The sequence below is a fragment of the Macaca mulatta genome, chromosome 11, assembly GCF_049350105.2.
Source record: "Macaca mulatta isolate MMU2019108-1 chromosome 11, T2T-MMU8v2.0, whole genome shotgun sequence".
In the NCBI taxonomy this organism is placed as follows: Eukaryota; Metazoa; Chordata; class Mammalia; order Primates; family Cercopithecidae; genus Macaca; species Macaca mulatta.
In genome coordinates, this window is record NC_133416.1 from 103,373,542 (window position 1) to 103,390,360 (window position 16,819).

Genomic DNA, 16,819 nt, shown 5'->3' on the forward strand with positions numbered 1-16,819 from the left:
AGTGGTTCTGGAAGGGAGAACCACCACCTCAGTTGGCCTACACCCAGAGCATTCTTTGAGCTAAAGAGGATTGTATTTCAGTTTTAAGGCCCAATGAAGTTTGCCTTCTAGATTTTGGATTTCCTTGGTGCTTGTCAACCCTTTCTACCTTTCAGTTTCTCCCTTTTGGAATAAGAATATCTATCCTGAGTCTGTTCCATCATTGTATTTTGGAAGCACATAACTTGTCTGGTTTCACAGATTCACGGTTGGAAAGGAATTTTGCTTTAGGGTGAATTTTGAGTCTCATTCATGTTGGATTTAGATGATATTTAGATGAGACTTTAAACTTTGAAGTTGATGCTGGAATGAGTTGACTTTTGAGACTGTTAAGATGGAGTGAATGTATTTTAAATGCAAGGGGAATATGAATTTTGAGAGGGACAAAGAGCAGAATATTATGAACTAAATGTTTAAGTCTCCCCCAAATTCATGTATTGAAACTCTAACCCCAAATGTGAGGGTATTAGGAAGTGAGGTCTGAGAGATAATTAGGTTTGGATGAGGTCATGAGGGTAGATCCCTTGGGATGGATTCAGTGCCCTTATAAGAAGAAGAGAGACTAGAAGAGAGACTTCATCTCTCTGCCATGTGAAGATACAGTAAGAAGGTGGCCATCTGCAAGCCAGGAAAAGGGGCCGCGTCAAACGCTGTATCTTCTCACAGTCTGAACTTGAACTTGTCAGTCTCCAGAACTGTGAGAAACAACTATCTGTTGTTTAAGCCACCCAGTCTATAATATTTTGTTTTGGCAGCCTTAGCTGACTCAGGCACTCACTTATGCTTACATTCTAACTTCTAAATTAAGGCTGCAATGTATGAAACATGATCATAGAACTTGTAATTATCTGAGGATCCAGAAAAATCATGAGACTACACAAGGTTTATCCAGGGGCAGAGGAAATATCAGTTCACTGAGAAAAATTAAAGGGACAGTAGAAGAATAAAATATAGTTGTTTATAATTCTATCTTACAAATTATGCTTGTGAAGCCAAGTACATAAATAATCTTAAAGATTTAGTAGTTTCCACCTGCATCCAAATAATTGCTGTGTGCCTATGTCTACACTACTTTGGAAACCTCTAATGAATGAATGTGTCAAGTTTGGATGGGTATTTGAGAGAGAAAATACTTCTTATGAGGTTGACAGTTATAAGCAAAGTTAGGAACAAAAAGCAAATTCAGAAAAAATCTCATCTTTTGTTACGGGCTAAATGTTTGTGTCACCCCCTAAATTTATATGTTGAAATCCTAACCCCCAAGGTGATGGTATTGGTAGACGGGGCCTTTGATGAATGGAATTAGTGCTCTTACAAAAGGGACCCCAGAGAGCTTGTTTGCCCTTCCACCGTGTGAAGACACAGGAAGAAGGCACCATCTATGAACCAGAAAATAGGCCCTCACCAGACATCGCATCTGCTGGCATCTTTATTGTGGTCTTCTCAGCCCCCAAAATTATGAGAAATAAATTTCTGTTATGCATAAGCTACCCAGTCTATGGTATTTTGTTATAGCAGCCTGAATGGACTAGGACACACTTCTTGAACCCCCAGGTGTTTTCTGAAGAATGAATGCCTCATATTTTACACAAGATGTCTGTGTGCACTGGGGCCGTCTAGTCTACCCTGGCCTGGTTATCAGGGCAGGGAGTCATTGAAGTTTCCCATTCTCTAAAAGTGGAGGAAATGGCAGCCATGGGGAAGTTGCCTTTTGCTAACACAATTGAACCTTGAAAATAATATACAACTATTTTTGTCATGTTCGACTGGTCACACAGAGCAACCCCAATACAATAGGAGGGCACTCCACAAAACCATGAGTACCAGGAGGGGTGATCACTGGGAGACTCCTTGGAAACTGGCTGCTCCTGTCAAGCAGGCATTATCATTATCTCTGTTTTACAGAGGAGAAACAAGCTCTGATAAATAATTGCTCAAGTCACTCAACTTGGAATAGGCAGGTCTGGGGTTCAAACCCAGACAATGAGACCCCAGAACACATCCTTTTAGAGCACTGCCTTATACCCTGGCTTCACCACATGCCTTTCTTTCTAACTTCCTCTCTTCCCCTCACCGCACAAAACATTGCAAATGAGATTTTTCCTTTTGCTTAGACCATTTCAAAAGTCATTGTTACTTAAAGGTGGAGGTTGGAGGATTTCCAAAGAATAAAATATACAGAGAATATCTAACCAAAGTTCCTAACACATACACAATTCAGAAAATGTAACGCACAGACAAGGGGTGACAAGACCATTGACCCAATTTCAGAGCTTGACGTTACAAAATGAACACAAGGCAGTGTGGGTTGCGTGCGTGTTCTGTTCAGTTTCTCTCCTTCGGGGCTGTTTGGGTCAGTCTGTTGTCTCATGAGACTGGGTGGGCTAAATTGAGCAACATTTTGCTATAATAAGGCTGCAAGATTAGACCTTAGGCAACAAAAGCCGGAAAGAGAAACTACATTTCCTATAAAATGTGGAACTGTGGGATAACAGTGTGACAACACTATGACTACAAAGGGGGAAATTTATATGTGAGAAGGAACTGGATTGCATGTTACCTATGTAAATGATCGTGAGAAAGAGAAAGTCGCGTTGTCCTTTTGTTGTGATCTTTTAAACCAAATGTGTAGTGCATTGAACCAAATAATTGTAGGCCATTATTTTAAAGTAGGTTATAGCACAGCATGAATTAATAATCACACCAATTTTATTTTACTTCATTGGATTTATTTAGCAATTGTTTTTAGCACTTCCTATATCCCAGGCCCCCTTCTAAGCACTTTAAATGTATTAACACATTTCAATTAATCCTTGCAAACAGCCTGAGAAGTAGGTACTATTACTGTTCCCATTTTACAAATGGGGAAACTGAAGCTTGGTGCAATGAAGTAACCAACCAAGATTCAACTGGGATTCAAACCAGGCATTCTGGCTCCACAACCTACCTTTTTAATCTAGCTCTCTGCCTTGTACAAAAAGATGGTGAGTTAGTCCATTCTCACACTGCTATAAAGAAATACCTGCTGGGCGTGATGACTCACACCTGTAATCCCAGCGCTTTGGGAGGCCTAGACGGGTGGATCACGAGGTCAGGAATTCAAGGCCAGCCTGGCCAAGATGGTGAAACCCGTCTCTACTAAAAATACAAAATTTAGCCAGGTGTAGTGGTGGGCATCTGCAATCCCAGCTACTCGGGAGGCTGAGGCAGAAAATTGCTTGAACCTGGGAGGCAGAGGTTGCAGTGAGCCGAGATCGTGCCACTGCACTCCAGCCTGGTGACAGAGGGAGACTCCGTCTAAAAAAAAAAAAAGAGGCTGGGCATGGTGACTCACACCTGTAATCCTAGCACTTTGGGAGGCCAAGGTGGGCGGATCACGAGGTCAGGAGTTCAAGACCAGCCTGGCCAACATGGTGAAACCCCATCTCTACTAAAAATACAAAAATTAGCCGAGAGTGGTGGCAGGTGCCTGTAATCCCAGCTACTTGGGAGGCTGAGGCAGAAGAATCACTCGAACCCAGGAGGCAGAGGCAGAGGTTACAGTGAGCCAAGATTGCCCCACCGTACTCCAGTCTGGGTGACAGAGCAAGACTCCATCTCAAAAAAAAAAAAAAGAAAAGAAATACCTGAGAGTGGGTAATTTATAAAGAAAGGAGGTTTAATTGGCTCATGATTCTGCAGGCTTCACAGGCTTCTAATCATGGCGAAAGGCGAAGGGGGTGTGAGGTGTCTCACATAGTGGGAGCAAGAGCAAGAGAGACCTAGAGAGGAGGTGATGTACATTTTTTTAAAACCCAATCTCACAAGCACTCACTCACTATCATGGGAACAGCACCGATGGTATGATGCTAACCCATTCATGGGAAATCCGCCCCGTGATCCAGTCACCTCCCACACAGGCCCCACCTCCAACGCTGGGGACTACAATTCCACATGGAGTTGATGGGAACACACAACCAAACCGTGTCCGATGGACACATAGTTTATTTTCTTTTGTGACTCTGCATAGGCCATTCTTGCCACTGGGACCTCTTCCCTCCCAATCCTCATGGCTTTCCCTGCCTGTCAGCAAACTCCTGCTCCTTTTTCAAGTGTCAACTCGGATTTACCCTCTGCTGTGATGTCTTCTGTGACTCACACACAGATTTAGGCACCTGTTTATTGTGTTCTCAATGTGTCTTACCCATACTATAGAAATATTTGTTGTTGTTTATCTGCCTAGTGTAAAATTAAATAAGCATGAGGCCATTGGCCAGAAGCTCTCTCCATTTTTTGAGTTTCTGTGGAACATACAGCAACCTAATAGCATGTAAACAAACTGAAACCTAATTTAGGAGTATGTTTTTGTAACATATAGCCTGGTTTCAGCCAATCACAGAGGAGCTTCAGCCAATGATAAGCACCCAATTGATGAGGCCGTGCCCAATAAGGCAGATGCCTAGCTGTAGCCAATCAAGTGGTTTCTCTACATTGCTTTTATGTTCAGCCTAAAAAAGCTCACTGCTCACACTGCCAAGTGGAGTTTTCTGAACCTCTTCTGGTTCTGAGTGCTGCCTGATTCATGAATCATTCTTTGCCCAAATAAACTCTGTTAAATTTAATTTGTCTAAAGTGTTTCTTTTAACACTAGCTTCCATTCTGCCTTCTCTGACAACAGTTCAGTAACCCATCCCACCCCCACCCCCTACTTTGGTTGTAGCCCATGTGATTTAAGTCTAGCCAATCAGAGCACTAAGGAGCTACAGTTCAGAGGTGATCATGTGACCCGGGTCCATCTAACTAGAGTGAATCCTGGGACTGGGCATGAGCAGCTGGGAAGAAACACACAAGTTTTTATTGTAAGCCTGGAGCCACCAGCGGACTTCACATACTGCCTGAGCATGAAGCAAAAATAAAGAGAGTGAAAGGAATGACAGGGAGTGGGAAGGAGTCTGCTGGTGACATTATTTGATCCTCTGAATCATGCCTTACTTAAATACAAGATATATTCTTGGATTTTGTGCATTAACAAATTCCCTTTTTGAGCTTAAGCCTGCTTGAGTTATCTGTCATTTGCAACCAAAGGAACATTAACCAATACATACATTTCGCTGTATATCTATGTCTATATAGCTATATGTATTCCATTTTACCAAGGTGTCTCCCTACTAACCATAATTCTTTGAGGGCAGTAGATGCTCAATATTTGTCAAATGATTTCAGCTGAAGGGTGTTTTCAAGGAGACTGACCCTAGAGGAGGGACATTTTAGGGAGGCTAACGGACTTTGCAAGATGTGATCAAGGGACTCAACCAAGTTGAAGAGTAGGATTGAAACAGAAGGGACAAATACCAAAGAAAGATTTAACGGCCGGGCGCGGTGGCTCAAGCCTGTAATCCCAGCACTTTGGGAGGCCGAGACGGGCGGATCACGAGGTCAGGAGATCGAGACCATCCTGGCTAACACGGCGAAACCCCGTCTCTACTAAAAACACAAAAAATTAGCCAGGCGAGGTGGCGGCGCCTGTGGTCCCAGCTACTCGGGAGGCTGAGGCAGGAGAATGGCGTGAACCCGGGAGGCGGAGCTTGCAGTGAGCTGAGATCTGGCCACTGCACTCCAGCCTGGGCGACAGAGCGAGACTCCGTCTCAAAGAAAAAAAAAAAAAGAAAGAAAGATTTAACAAGGCAGTGATACAGAGTGGGGCGGAACAATAGTTAGATTAAAGCCTGAGTGCTACCCTGTTCTGCATATTTGTGTCTTTTGGTGTCACTTTAGCAGCCAGCCTAAATTAAAATTTTATTGTACTGGCTGATTATTGCCTGTCTAAATCGTCCATCTCTGCTAGTTTATCACAAGTGAAAAAATTAATGATAGAGAATCAGAGACTCACATATGAGCAAAAAAGCATGATTATTACAAGAAAGAGCTTTTATTAAACAATACCTTCAGGTCTTCATAAGAATAGGGGTGGAAGTTCAGAGACCCACATAACTCAGTTTGCAGTAAAGGCTGCTTCCTGGGCAACTTAATGGAGCATGAACTACCTGCAACGGTCCCAGTTGAAATGGAGACTGGAAGATGAAGTTGTCCTTCCTTTCTCTAACCACCAGCCAAGAGGACACTTGGAACGTGTGAGTAGCAGCACCCAACAACCAGCTGCAGGACCCAGTGGAAGGGAGGCATAAGGTCACTCTTAAAATCCTATCACCTCACATAGAAAAGTAGCTAAGTCCTAATTAAGCTCAACATCGCCACTCTCAGCTTATCCCTGAGACAGGTCATAAGAAGAGGGACCATTTGCTTTGCTCTGGGATTGTTGCACTTCTGCTCTCTGACTTTGTCAAAAAAAAATTAACTTAAACAGTTGCTACCATGTTGGATAGTGTAGCTCAATGGTTTCTTTCTCTCTCTCTTCCCTCTCCTCTTCTGCCGTCTATGTATTTACCATCCCTCTTGCAGAAATGCTCTTGTGGAATATGGCTTTTTTTTTTTTTTTTTTTTTTTGAGATGGACTCTCGCTCTTGTCGCTCAGGCTGGAGTGCAGTGGCACGATCTCGGCTCACTGCAACCTCCGTCTCCTGGGTTCAAGAGATTCTCCTGTCTCAGGCTCTCAAGTAGCTGGGATTACAGGTGCCTGCCACCATGCCCAGCTAATTTTTATGTTTTTAGTAGAGATGGGATCTCACCATGTTGGCCAGGCTGCTCTTGAACTCCTGACCTCACGTGATCTACCCGCCTCGGCCCCTTAAAGTGCTAGGATTACAGATGTGAGCCACCGTGTTCAGCCGGCTTTCTATTTTGTTTTCTTTTTCTTTTTCTTTCTTTTTTTTTTTTTTTTGAGATGGGGGTCTCACTCTGTTACCCAAGCTGTAGTGCAGTGGCTTGATCATAGCTCTCTGCAGCCTTGAACTCCTGGGCTCAAGCAATCCTCCCATCTCCACCTCCAGAGTAGCTGGGACTAGAAGTGCAAGCCACTGCACTCGGGTAATTCTTTAGTGTTTTGCAGAGATGAGGGTCTTGCTCTGTTTTGGTCTTGAACTCCTAGGGTCTCCCTTTGTTGCCCAGGTTGGTCTCAAACCCCTGGGTTCAAGTGACCCTCCCACTTCAGCCTCCCAAAGTACTGGGATTACAGGTGTAAACCACTGTGCTGGCCAACTTCCTATGTTTTAAAAATCCTCCCAGTCGGGTCCAGTGCCCTAACCTAATGGATGCCAGTTGAATGTGGCCTCTTTTAGTCAAAGGGAAAGATTCTTTTTTTTTTTTCCTCCAATTATTACTTTATTTATATTACTAGGCTTAAGTTACATGAAAAAAGACAACTAAGCGGTTTTGCCCATTTCAGAAAAAGTTTCCAATCAACACCAATTATGTGGCGACAAATAACTAGGAATGGTGACAGCTTTGGGTCAAGACCAACAAGGAAGAATGGACTCTCGTGCTGCAGTACATTTCCAACAAGGATACGGCACACCAGCCAGCACAGCCATGCTAACACTGGGCCTTCAGCGCCAAGCACAGATTCAGATCTATTCTCTGAAGTTAGCAAATCAAGTGAAATAACTGGAATTTTTTTTTAAGTTTAAAATGAAGCCCAAGTAAGTTTAAAACCATACTCTTGTCATATTTTCCTTTCAAAATTCACATGAAACACACTTTTCGTGCCAATAGCCCAGAGATTTCTTCTTACATAACCCACCATGCAGCTGCAGACAGACTCTCCTACCTCAAGATGTAAACATAGGGGAAAAATTAATGGCATTTGTCTAATATTCTCTCTATACACTGCTGTTGGATGGAAAATACAAAAAAAAATTTTAAAGGTTCCATCTCAGATTCTCGCAACCTTCAGGTCATGCATCTGACTCTGATGCTAAGGTGACAGTGATTGTCACCTGATGTTTGTTTTCAGTAAGGAGGACCTGGGAAAGACGAATTTATCTCTTTTTCTTCAAGAATTATCAGATGGTACATGCTCCTCAGAGCCCCCACTCTCTTGAACTAGAGCACTCTGCGGGATCACACAGCCTTCCGTACAACACAGCTATCTCCAGTGACAAATGCATAAATCCATCCCGGTTTGCTATTGCAATTTTTGCAGCTCATATCTGAACCCTGTGGCCGCCAGTGAGCATGACCAGATCTTAAAGTTCACTGCACAGCAGATTAACTACCTTGTTAAAAGGCCAGTGGCACCTGTGAACTGAGCGGAGATGAGTTCTGAGCAGTTGGTCAGGATCCTGTCAGTTTGCACAAGAACACAGACGGGTACCACCGATATGATCAAGGAAAATTCTGCCCGTTTTTATAGCTGAAGTTCTACAATCTCTGAGTGGCGATGAGATCCATGGCTGCCAGATCTCCTCAGCTGGGATGAAGGCCCCAGGATTCTTGACAGTTAATCAAAACCAGAATTGATACTGAAGCAGGAAATTTTCCCTGGCCCCTCACAGGCGGGGGAGTGCAGGTGAGTGAGTGCAGGAGCTGGGGCGAGTGCTTTGGGGCACTGGCAGGAACAAAACTCCATGCAGCCCTGCAGCACGGTCTAGGGGGGTGCCCATGACCCATGAAGCCCCAGAAAGAGTGTTACAGTGCTCTTTTAGCATTGCCATCTGTGGATAGCTTAAGTGTTAACAACTCAGTGGAAAGTCAGTGTGACAGCCTTTTGCACTCGCACCCAAGTTCTCATTCACTATCCAGGAGGAATGAGGTCACACAACAAATTGGAGATGCTATATGTGGGGGATTTTATTGCCAGTGAAAGCGGCTCTCAGCAGAAAGGGGAGCTGAAAAGGGGACGGAGCAGGAAGGTAATCTTCCCCAGCAGCCGTCCCTGCTGGACTCCTCTCCAAAGCTACAACGTCAAGCTGTCCGGTGTCCTTATAAGAAGACAGCCTTGCTGGGCGCAGTGGCTCATGCCTATAATCCCAGCACTTTGGGAGGCCGAGCAAGAGAGAGCTAAGGTGGAGGTGCTGCACACTTTTAAGTCAAGCTGCTTCTCCTCTCTGCTGGCTGAGTTTTGGTGTTATTATAGACACAGGATGCGGGGCAGGGCAGGCTGTGGGTGGTTTTGGAAAACGCAACATTCCAGCAGGCAAACAGGGATGTAAGTTTTCACTTTGGGTCGTGGTATTTTCACTCAAGGTGAAAAACCTCTTCCCAGAATGTTTCTGCATCCTGTCCTTGTCATTACGGAATAAAATGGTACACTGCCATTTCATGTTATTCCTTTTTTAAAATACAAATCCTTTAAGCTGGTCGTTTACCTCTTTTTAAAAGGAAACTGTAAGGTCCTCCAGGGCAGGGAGTATGTCTGTAAAGCCTTCTAGAGCTGGGCTCCTTGCTTCCTGATCTCACTCTCTCACTGTCTGTAGGCTCTTGGGCAGGTTATTTACTTTCTTAGTGTCTCAATTTCCTCCTCTGTAAAACAGAGATAATAGTATTTAGCCCAGAGGGTTGTGGCGAAGTGTGAATCATTTCTCCATGTAAAACACATAGGACAGGCCGGGCAAGGTGGCTCATGCATGTAATCCCAGCACTTTGGGAGGCCTAGGCGGGCAGATCACCTGAGGTCAGGAGTTCAAGACCAGCCTGGGCAACACGGAGAAACCCCATCTCTACTAAAAATATAAAAATTAGCGGTGCATAGTGGCACATGCCTGTAATCCCAGCTACTTGGGAGGCTGAGGCAGGAGAATCGCTTGAACCCGGCAGGTGGAGGTTGCAGTGAGCCGAGATTGAACCATTGCACTCAAGCCTGGGCAACAAGAGTGAAACTCTGTCTCAAAACAAAACAAAACACACATAAGACAGAGCTCAGCACAGAGTAGGTGTTAAGCATGTTCACCACTATTATTTCCTTTGCTTAGCACAATACCTTGCACAGGGCAGACACGCAACAGCTGTCTCTTGAATGAAGGAATGAATGAATGAATGACTGGGTTAAGCATGTTGCCACCAGGTGGCAGAAGAGCCTCACTTATAAAGGCAGAACCCAAACACCAGATTCATGAGAACTCCCTCCTGAAGTCCAGGTACACATTGCCAAATAAAATAAAATAAAATAAAAAGCACTGAACCTCATTTAGGCCTTGAAGTGAAGTTCCTCTTTTCTCTTGCCCTTCCTGTCTCTCCCATCTCTGCTCACTCTCTGAATCATTTCTTTCTTTCCCACTTAATACATATCAGTCAGTTTGGGCTGCCCAACAAAATACCACAGACTCGGTAGTTTAAACAACAGATATTTAACGCATCACAGTTCTGGAGGTTGGAAGTCCATGATCAAAGTGCCGTGATCAAAGGGCTGGTTTCTGGTGAGGCTTCTCTTCCTGGCTTGTAGATGTCCACCTTCCCGCTGTTATTGTCACAGGGCCTCTTCTCTGTGCCACACAGAGAGGAAGGAAAAGGAGTAGGAGAGGGAGAGAGATCAGATTCACACAATGAAGCCCTAACTGCCAGTTTGACTATATTTGCAAATGGGGGGTTTTTTTTGTTTGTTTTTTGTTTTGTTTTTTTTGAGACAGAGTCTTGCTCTGTTGCCCAGGCTGGAATGCAGTGGCCTGATTTCAGCTGACTGCAACTTCTGCCTCCCGGGTTCATGCCGTTCTCCTGCCTCAGCCTCCCAAGTAGCTGAGATTACAGGCACCCGCCACCACACCCGGTAAATTATTTTGTATTTTAGTAGAGACAGTATTTCACCATGTTGGTCAGGCTGGTCTCAAACTCCTGACCTTGTGATCTGCCCGCCTTGGCCTCCCAAAGTGCTGGAATTGCAGGTGTGAGCCACTGCACCTGCCTGCAGATGGGGTTTTTAGGGAGGGAGAGAGAGAGGGAGATCTGGAGTGTCTTCTTATAAGGACACCAGTCCTGTGGGATTAGGCCCCACCCAAGTTACCTCATTTAATCTTAATTACCTCCCTAAAGATCCTGTCTCCAAATACAGTCAAACCAGGGGTTAGAGTTTCATTGTGTGAATCGGGGAGGGACACCCTTCAGTTTATAACACACACCTTTCATTTTTTAATTCCTGATTCTCACATTTCCTACCAATGTGGTTTTTCATTCTTACTCTCTATTATTCCCGCTCCTCCCCCGGCTCCCATCCGCCATCCCTCAATCTTTATATGGCTTTTCTAGGGCTAGTGGTATTTATTGTAAACTGAACAACTCTAGGGGGCACCATTCATACCATAGTCAGCACAGGTTTGCATATGTATTATGACAATGTTGAGGCTGATGGCAGCAACATGTCTTGAGGAAAGGAGTCTTTTTCTTACTCACACAAAGGTGCTGGCCCCTTCATTTTCCTCTGTTGTTGTCCTGTCCTCCTCCCCATCATTCTCTTTCTTCAGCCTTCTCTCTCTTTCCTTACTCTCCTCTTCAGGCTGAACCTGCTCTGTGTCCGTAGAGAGATGATTTAATTCATTGCACCACACCTTCATCCTGTACTTTTGGTCAGCCAGGCCCTTTGTGGGTGCCAGATGGTTCACCCTATTCTTTTTGTTTGTTTGTTTGTTTTGTTTTGTCTTTATTTTTTATGTATTTATTTATTATACTTTAAGTGCTAGGGTACATGTGCACAACGTGCAGGTTTGTTACATATGTATACATGTGCCATGCTGGTGTGCTGCACCCAGTAACTTACATTAGGTATATCTCCTAATGCTATCCATCCCCCCGCCCCTCCCCACAATAGGCCTCGGTGTGTGATGTTCCCCTTCCTGTGTCCAAGTGATCTCATTGTTCAATTCCCACCTATGAGTGAGAACATGCGGTGTGTGGTTTTCTGTTCTTGCGATAGTTTGCTAAGAATGATGATTTCCAGCTGCATCCATGTCCCTACAAAGGACGTGAACTCATCCTTTTTTATGGCTGCATAGTATTCCATGGTGTATATGTGCCACATTTTCTTAATCCAGTCTGTCACTGTTGGACATTTGGGTTGATTCCAAGTCTTTGCTATTGGGTTCACCCTATTCTTGCACCTTTAAAGGAATCAGTCTATTTACACCCTAGAGGTCAATACCCAATGAAATGTGCCTCCAATATCCTTGGATCATTCATCGTCTTCATTTACCTTGGAGCAGACATTAAGACTCAAGCATGGAGGAGAAGAGAAGAGAATATAATCCAATAACATAAACTAATGTTTATTGAACCCTTGTGTGCTGCACACAGTTCTCATCCCTCTCTATGCATAACATTTAATCATCAAAACTGCCTTCTCATTTTGTAGATGAGAAAACTAAGCTGCAGAGAATGAGGCAGAGACCCCTCCTTGGTTTCCTAACTTCCATTTTCTTTTCCTTTATTTAAGTAACAGGATCTCATGAGTTTTGGCTGGGCACATGGCTGCCCAAGGAGAGCAGACATTTCCCAGCCTCCCTTGCAGTTTGATGTGGCCAGGTAACTACATTCTAGACCCCTGAGGTGTGAGTGGAAATGATGTCTGCAATTTCAGAGTTCCGTCCTTAAAAGGAAGCTGCTTGCTTCTATGTCTTTTCCTTGTCCCCAGGCTGGGATAGGGATAGGGGAGTAGTGAGCCAGCTTTGACAGGAGGGTGAGGACAGGAAGCTGGGGAAGAGCAGAGCAACCACTCAAAGGAAGCTTCACATCCACTTCCCACCCACTCACTACTCACCCAGAGCAACTTCCCATCCTGCAAACTCCAATCACAGGAAGTGTCCTATAGAGGGGTATCCTTTTTAAATAAAAAAAACCTTTGATACCATATTTTTACTGTATTTTTTCTATGTTTGTGTATGTTTAGATATACAAATACCTTTGTGCTGCAATTACCTACAGTATTCAGTACAGTAACGTGCTGTACAGATTTGCAGCCTAGAGCAATAGCCTAGGTGTATAGCAGGCTATACCATCTAGGTTTGTGTAAGTACTGAACACTCTATGATGTTTGCACAACGGTCAAATTGACAAGTGACACGTGTCTCAGAACATGTCCCTGTTGTTAAGTGATACATGACTGTATTTCTATTTGGGGGAACAGAGCATTGGGAAAGAAAACAGAAGGACTCATTGCCTTGAAGGAAGGATAGTAGATGGAATGTAATGTCCACCCTGGCCTCCCAAAGACATCCAAGTCCTCATTCCTGGAAATGTGAGTCTGTTACTTTACTTGGCAAACAAGACTTTGCAGATATGCTTCAAGTCAGGAAGTTGAGCTGGGGAGATGGTCCTGGATGATTTGGGTGGACCCCATCAAATCTCAGGGGGCTCTCTAAGGGAAAGTGAGAGCCAGATAAGACACTGTGATGATGGTAGCAGAGGAGAGACAGAAGATGCTACACTGGGGGCCTTAAAGAGAGAGGAAGGGGCCCTGAGCCAAAGAATGCAGCTTCTAGAAGCTGGAAAAGGCAAGGAAATGGAATCTCCCCTAGAACCTCACTAGGAATGAATCGCGGCTGGCACCTTGCTTTCAGCTAAGTTAAACCCATTTTGGACTTCTGACCTCCAGACCTATAAAATACTACACTTGTGTTTTTTTAAGCCATCAAATGTGTAGTAATTTGTTAGAGAAGCAACAGAAAATAATACAGAGTGTGATAGGGTCCCTGTGGGGAACAAGTGGCGCACATATAGGACATAACTGACAAAAGTTAAATGAGACACTGTGTTTTACAGAGGCTTGGCCAGGGTTAAAGGCGCACAAACAGGATGAGACATCACCAAGGCATTAGCAGCAGCAGCGAGCCAGCACCTCTCTGAGGCTTGAAGGGCACGGGGAAAGGAATGGTGTTACTGGAGACTAGGGAGTGGAGTCATGGCAGAGGCCACCCACCAGAAGTAGTGGTCACAAAGGTGGGACTGTGGGTTGCACAGATCCCCCAAAGGTGTCTGTGATGCACAGTAAGCTCCAGTGGTGAAAAATCATTTTATAAAGGGCTGGGGACAGTGGCTTGCACCTGTAATCCCAGCACTTTGGGAGGTCAAGGTGGGCAGATTGCTTAAGCCCAGGAGTTCGAGACCAGTCTGGGCAACATGGCAAAACACCATCTCTACTAAAAATTTAAAAAATTAGGCAGGCTTGGTGGCTGGCACCTGTAGTCACAGCTACTTGGGAGGCTGAGGTAGGAGGATCACTTGAACCCAGAAGTTTGAGGCTGCAGTGAGCTGTAATCATGCCACTGTACTCTAGCTTGGATGACAAAGCGAGACCCTGTCTCAAAAAAAAAAAAAAAAAAAGTTGTAAACGACTTTTGCCTCTAAGAAAATATTCACAATGGCAATGGCTTCCTTACTGAATTTCTGAGGTCAAACCAGAAAATATTAGCAGCCGACTTAATTCAAGAAGAAGGAGCTTGAGTATACCTATTTCTTGGTGTGTCTTCAGCTCTTGTTCTAGATTTTACTTTGTTTTAAATATGTAAAAATGCTTTTAGTGATTACAACTTATGCTTCCCATTTCAACAGGTATTTTAAAGGGTAAAACATATAATTGGATCACAGGATACAGAAAGAAATGCAGTTTTCTAAATGCAAAAGCCTAGCTAATTGATAAAAGCAATAAGTTGAGTCCTGCCACTCACCTTGGGGCAACGACCCGCCTCCCAGGTTCAAACAATTCTCTACCTCAGCCTCCCGAGTAGCTGGGATTACAGGGTGCACCACCACACTCAGCTAATTTTTGTATTTATAGTAGAGATGGGGTTTGACCATCTTGGCCAGGCTGGTCTCGAGCTCCTGACCTCATGGATCCACCCACCTCGGCCTCCCAAAATGCTGGGATACAAGCATGAGCCACTGCGCCGCGCCCAGCCAATGACCCATTTTTTCAGGCAAAGTAGCAACGGGAAAATATAGTTTCTCTAGTTTTAATATAGAAGCGGTTAACCTAATCACACAAGCCATACACAGGATCATTTGGGAGAATGTGCAAGGGGGATTGGGTATTTTTTATCTTTTCATAGTTTTCTTCTTGATAAATAAGCTTCTATTTTCAATCCAAATCTCATCTTGCGATTTCCTGCCAACTTTACTTCTCTACAAAGTTTACCTTTGCTTTTCCCATCTCTGCCCTCAGGCATTTAACAAACTGTGTGCCTTTTCATTTTTCCAGATTTAAGTGACCCATTTTGCAGAAATGAGGAATGTGATAATGGTCACTGAAGCCCTACCCGACAGCATTACATTAATTTGGGCCTCTGTTTTCTCTCATACTTTTCAATTGCTCCCCAGTTTATATTTAATTTATCACAGGATACAAAAAGAAATATTATATTTGATTTATATTAAATACATCTACATTAGGAGAGCTAGAGGTTATCTAAGTGAAAACAGCTTGATTATCTAAAAAAAAAGTCAGAATAAAATAATTACAAGCAAATTGGAAGAACAGCCAATGTTGTTACCAATAATTCTTTAGAGTTTCTTCAATTATTGTTTGTTATATTCTGTTTCCACTTCTTTAGCCAAAATAAGTTCTAAGCAAATTCAAATCTGTTTTTATAGATGAAGTCTATGAATTTAACATGGTAACTTGAAAAAATTTAAACCCTTGGCTAGGCGTGGTGGCTCGCACCTGTAATCCCAGCACTGTGGGAGGCTGTGGCAGGTGGATCACCTAAGGTTGGGAGCTCGAGACCAGCCTGGCCAACATGGTGAAACCCCATCTCTACTAAAAATACAAGCATTAGCCAGGCATGGTGGTGGGCACCTGTAATCCCAGCTACTCAGGAGGCTGAGGCAAGAGAATCGCTTGAACCCGGGAGGCGGAGGTTGCAGTGAGCCAAGATCGCACAATTGCACTCCAGCCTGGGCCACAAGAGCAAAACTCTGTCTCAAAAAAAAAAAAATATTAAAACCCAAAAAAATTCATTTGGATCTTACTCATATTTCCCATTATTTAGATAGGAGTTGGTTTAAAGTTTATTTTTCCACTCAATGGGGGAAAGAGTTTACTAGGAAAATAATGTAAACAATCTATTTAAGAAGTTAAATGGCTTTTAAGCACTTAAAAATCTTTGATATTAGCAATTTATCCATAAATCATTTTTTTAATTACAAAAGTTTTTTTCTTTTTATAAAATATTTCTTCTTTCTTCTTCTCTTGGCTAAGCCTCAGCAGCCAAATTTTTTATTTTACTTTATTTTAGTTTACTTTTTAGAGACAGGGCCTCCCTCTGTTACCCAGGCTGGAGTGCAGTGGTATGATCATAGCTCACAATAACCTCAAACTCCTGGGCTCAAGCCATCCTCCCTCCTCAGCCTCCCGAGTAGCTAGGACTACAGGTATGCACCACCACACCCAGCTAATTTTTGTAATTCTTGTAGAGATGGGGTCTTGTCATGTTGCCCAGGCTGGCCTTGAACTCCTGGGCTCAAGCAATCCTCCTTCCTCAGCCTCCCAAAATGCTGAGATTACAGGATTACAGGCGTGAGCCACAGCACCCAGCCTACCAGGTATGTTTTTAATACATATATATTGAATAAATAAATTAAAGATCATCTGACAAAACCTTCATTGGATAACGTTATTTTTTCTTTTCCTTTTTTTTTTTTTTTAATTTTTTATTTTTAAATCAGACAGAGTCTCACCGTGTTGCCCAGGCAGGTCTTGAACTTCTGGCCTCAAGTGATCCTCCTGCCTCGGCCTCTCAAAGTGCTGAGATTACAAGAGTGAGCCACCGTGTCCAGCCTTCATTGGATAACACGTTATTGAACATTTGTTCTATCATTGTACATTGATGACTGCTGGCTGCCTGCCCAGCAGTCATTGCCCCCGTCACTCCTGTTAGAATAACCCTGATTTTGTGTTTGTCATTTTATTTTATTTTATTTTATTTCA

At 43.6% G+C, this 16,819-nt stretch overlaps 1 pseudogene; it reads right to left on the reverse strand.

Annotated features, from left to right (window-relative positions):
- Positions 1-7,852: 7,852 nt before the first annotated feature.
- LOC100430521 (protein yippee-like 5 pseudogene) lies at positions 7,853-11,456 on the reverse strand (annotated as a pseudogene).
- Between the last annotated feature and the right edge of the window lie 5,363 nt (positions 11,457-16,819).